The sequence below is a fragment of the Nothoprocta perdicaria genome, unplaced genomic scaffold (assembly GCF_003342845.1).
Source record: "Nothoprocta perdicaria isolate Ctin4 unplaced genomic scaffold, notPer1 scaffold_1, whole genome shotgun sequence".
In the NCBI taxonomy this organism is placed as follows: Eukaryota; Metazoa; Chordata; class Aves; order Tinamiformes; family Tinamidae; genus Nothoprocta; species Nothoprocta perdicaria.
Genome location: NW_020454093.1, coordinates 5,591,991 through 5,596,869, shown reverse-complemented (window position 1 = coordinate 5,596,869; position 4,879 = coordinate 5,591,991). Strand labels below are relative to the sequence as shown.

The 4,879-nt window shown below is 42.6% G+C and overlaps 1 long non-coding RNA gene across 1 annotated transcript; it reads left to right on the top strand.

Annotated features, from left to right (window-relative positions):
• Positions 1–814: 814 nt before the first annotated feature.
• Positions 815–2,118, top strand: LOC112946799. Its single transcript, XR_003249299.1, has 2 exons — positions 815–1,254; positions 2,078–2,118. It is a non-coding gene; the product is annotated as an uncharacterized LOC112946799 (long non-coding RNA).
• The last annotated feature ends 2,761 nt before the right edge of the window (positions 2,119–4,879 follow it).

Below are 4,879 nucleotides of genomic sequence, written 5' to 3'. Positions count from 1 at the left end.
GAAAGTTTGTATTTGCAAAATTCAAGCACGGTTAAGGTTACAGTCTCAACCAGATCAGCAGGAAAGGCAATGCAAGTTTTACATACATGGATGGTTCCACAATCCTATTCTCCCTGGTGTCCCTTAGCTACAACCTGCACGTGGCAGCTACAATCTGCAAATAGTCAGAGACTCCCTATTGGTATCTGTCAGCTGAACACTCTCACCCTTCAGGAAATGCTGAAGCCACTGAAGTAGACCAAGGCTGAGCTCCACTGTGTGAGACACACGACTCCTCTTAGACACGTCTAATGCAACTCCTGCAAATCAAGAATGAGCTGGACTGCCCCTGTACAAAGGTTGGTTCTCTCCTCAGAAGACCTGAAGGGTTTCCAGTAAACAAGCAAAATTTCTTCCAAAAGATGATTTAAGTGAAAATCCTTTCCAGATTTACCCTACCTCACTCCACTGTATGCCGCCTTTACCCTTTTAATTTTAATAGGCCATGGAATAAAGTCAGAGTGTAGATCTGAGAATCTGCTGAGAAAGGGACCTGCCCCTGGCTCCCAAAACACATAAAAAGTGTGAGGAGGGGGTGACTTTGTGGTGTTTTGGAGAACAGGAACCACCGTAGGACACTGACCCCTCACAGGACATTGACTGTGGGTGTGACAGAAACATCCACATTTTCTGTCTAGGGGAGGGCTGACACAAGCTACACAGGCTACAAGAGCATGTCGGTACGAGCAAACATTGGCCTGCAAGGGAAGAGCTTTGGGTGAACTGCGACCTGTGGGAGCCCATGCTTAGAGATGTGTGCAAGTTCCTGAGAGCCCAGGACAGAAGCCCATGGAAATGAGGCTCCTTACAAGAAATCAGTTTTGTTTTCTGTTACTCCAAAGTAGCAAGCCGACTGTTCTGATTGTCCCAGCTTACAGGCTCTGCTTCCATCCAACAAGGCATGAAGTCTGTCAGGCTTCCTGGAATCTCATTTAATTCAGAAGACATAGATTTTCAAAATTGTTCAAAGTAGAGCTGAATTTTAGTGCTGCCTCTTTTTTTTCTGAACAGGCTTGTCCTGACTGTTCCCTAGCTCTGGAAAGAGTTCTCCAAGGGCTGCAAATTCTCTTTACAAGTAATATCTTAAGGTAATAGATAAGCCAGTGCATAAGGCAATTCCTGCTTTCCTTTGCTGGAGTGGAAGGACTCTGTCACTAAGCAGTTCTCTGCAGTACAGATTGACACAAACCCAAACATTTGGATCTGTGGATAAAGGTATGTCTACTTTACTTTCACTAAATTCAGGGTTTTTTTTGAGTAAAGTTCAAGGGGAATATAGTGGCTCTATTCATGCCAAAATGAAGTGTATGCTTTTTAATTGCATATGTAAACAATTAACAAAGTTTCTAATAAAGGCTCAGTGCAAGTCATGTGGTTGTTGCAGAGTCACATCTGAATTATTTCTTTGTGCAATGTAATCTATGTCAAGTGCCCTTGGGCAGGAAGCCATTGTAAGCAAGTTGACTAGTTTACCTTGTGCCTTTATCAGAAGGGCTTACCTAAGTAACCAGTCTGCATTTACCTGCAACATCTATAAAGAAATGCAAAGTGGGCTACAAGACTGAACAGGCTGACTAGTTATCCAGGTGAAATGAATAATTTACAGCTAATATCTTTAGCTGCAAGTCCGATGATTTTCCTGCTTCCTGAATACCCAGTAAGCAGATCACGACCCCCTTGCTTACTCTTTATTTGCTTTTTCCCAATAAGCCTGTTGCAAGACTTGATTTTACCCTCTGACCTGCGCTCCCCCCTGGCTCGCCCTGCCAGCAGGACTGCTTCAGACGGCCCCTCTTTTCCTACCCGTGTGTTTTCCAGAGTGTTTTCCTGCTTCCTGTCCCTCAGTGACTCTCCTTTACACACAAAAATCCCTCAGCCTCCCTTTCCAAGCACCTCGGGCTATTTCAAAGGACAGCAAGCTACTTGTTTTTGCATTTTCTAACTGTATGATCCATAGTGCAGACAGATGATAGTCTGAAGTAGCTCAGAAGTGGCTGCAATGAAGAATTACACTGTCTTAGAGCTTTTTTCTTTTAAGGTTGCATGGGATCTTGCTCCCGAGAGTAAGCACGGTTTGCCTGGCGAAGCGTGACAGCGACCACAGCCAAGAGCTCGTGTGCAGAGCAGACACCTTATCTGGGAGGGCATCGTGGGAGGACCATTTACCCAGCAAAATGATGCCACAGGCAAACTTTGCATCCCAGGCTGATCACAACAACCTTCAGTCTATGCAAAAGTGTTCTTTCATGCACCCAGCTTTGCAGGATCACTTCTGTACCAGGAAGACAGCAAAAAGCCCCAGAAACCTCTTCCTTTCCTTTTGCTAAATGTCACTGTGACCCATGTAAAATATCCCAGCAGTGTGTTGCAGGCTGTTCTGGAATTTTCTGTCATCGCTCTTGTCTTTGACACTAAATAAACAACCATGCAGGAGCCATCAGTGCTGCTTCCTCTAATTCATTCCCTCTTGGTTCTGTCAGGGATGAGAGGAAGCTGGGAGCCTCCTCCTACTCCATGAACCTCTATCCCAGTTCTGTGGTCTGCTGCCTCCCATGGACTTGTTGATGCGCATACAAATTTTAACCGAGGGCAAGGAAGCTTAGGTAAAGCAAATACCCATAGGGGAAAATGCTCTTGTGTTCCCTGCTGTGTTACTATTCAGGATTAATGATATTAATAATGTTTCAATACCATGCTTGTCTCACCCCAAAAAGCAAAGAAAACAGTATTGCAACTGATATATTAAATTAGTGCTATGTTTGTCGCAGTGGAAATCCATATCCAGAGATGATGCACAGGCGGACAGATAGGTCTATTTTCATCATGTGTGTGATGATACTTTTAAGATTTTGTTTTTCATATGTACCTGTTCCACTACATTTTACCACAGGACTACTAGGCAAAGTTTGTTGTGATCAAAGACATAGCTGAAGAGATCTTGCAATGCCATGAAGCTTACTGTAATATCAACACCATGAAAAGAGAACTCCAACTGTTTGGTGAAGATGCCTACTTAGGAGAGATCCACCTTCAGATATACAGCATCTTTTTAATTTCCTTGCTTAAAATGCATCCAACCTGGAGTCAGAGTCTATTAGCAAGAACTAGGACTTATACTGGCCTACCTGTTCCCACTCTACTGCATTTTTTTTCTGATCTGTTTCCATGGAAATAGGAGTGAGAAGGTCAGACATACGATATAGGCAATTGTTTCTCAAGGTACTTGAAAGGCTTTGTTTTTCCCTGATGTGATTTTTCTGAGTGGAAGAGGGAGCGAAAGCTAGACATTGAATTTTTGTTATTATTGGTGATATTTAATCAAAATCTGTAACACTGGAGGTCCTTCCTCCATCTAGAAAGATTATCCCTGAAAGAAAGGGATGAGTCAATCCCTGAACATGCTATCATGGTCCTGTTGCATAATGTACCTCAATACTCTGCAGTATCTATAAGGTCAGGTCTGAAACAAGGACTCTGTATACCTGAGAAAAGAGCTTCCAATCAAAAAATTCTGTTCCCCCGCTATAAATAGAATAATGTTTATCTCAGGGATGGTTTGAGTTTAGCTGCAGTGGATCTTCGGAGAGCCCTTTGAGATCCACCATTGAAAGCATTCTAGATAGAAAGCATTTGCCTTGGTACCTCTACTAAGCCAAAATAAGTTGAAGGTATTAGATTGTTCTCTTTTGATGCTTTTCCCTTATTTTATTCTCCATTGCCATTTCCATTGCATTGCCATGGAAACAGGACCAGAAAGGCAGTTTGTAGCAACGTGTAAGCTATAGTTGGGAATGACACACGTAGATGGGAGCTGCTGGATGTCAGCTGCTAGCTATAAAAATCAGGGCACAATGTAAGAGGAACGGCAAGAAGGATGGAACGGACAAAAGGAAGGAGCAGAGATTTCAAAGCAGATGAGTGCTCCTCCTCCCTAGTAAGGGTACAGACATTTTGTGTTTTCCTCTGCATTATTACCATCATTTTTCCAGACCTTTCACAAAGCAGCCTATGTCTGTACTTGAACCTAGCCCCATTTTTATGGTTTCTGTTATAGATGGGCAATATTTAGTTTGTTACCACGGCATCTGAAGGCCCCCAAAACCTGAGGACCTCCTGTGCTAGGATCCCTGCAAACTTGGAACCAGAGATGTTTCCATAGTAGGAAGTTAAAAATGGAAATCCCAGGGATGGTAAAATGACTTGGCTGTGGTCACACACAAGGTAATGGCAAAGCCAAAAATGGACTGTATTTAGACTTCTTTGCACAGATCCTTTCCATTCACTTGTTTCTTTCTGTATCAGTGTGTAACAGATACAGGGCTCTTAATGATGCTAACACTTCCTTTGCTCCTGCTTGGAATTTACTTCCAAGAGTAAAGAGCCTGGATTTCCTGTCTTCATATTCCTTTCAATTTACTCCCTGAATCTCATGCTTAAAGCACTCTATGGAACATTTCTTTATTAGCTTCTTTACCATTTCATTCATTCCTCTCCTCAGTACTGCTCAAATGGAGCACTCAAATAGAGTGAAAGAGCCATCTTTTCCCTCTTTCCAGGGTATGTGAAATCATCACTTTTCTGTCCAAGTCATCTTGCAGTTCTTTAGAGAGATTTTCCTTTCAGTTTATTTTTATTGGAAGTTCCTGATCCAGCTGTGCCTTCTACTAAACAGTGAAACACACTAATAACAAGACGAGTCTCCAATATCCTACTCACAGTTATGGATATTTCATCTTTGAATCTGCCTGTCTGATAACATTCAGGCTACTCCATCTTTTCACTGAACCCTATGATCACTCATCCTCTTTGCAATCAAAGATTTTGGGCTTTTTTCTTTGTT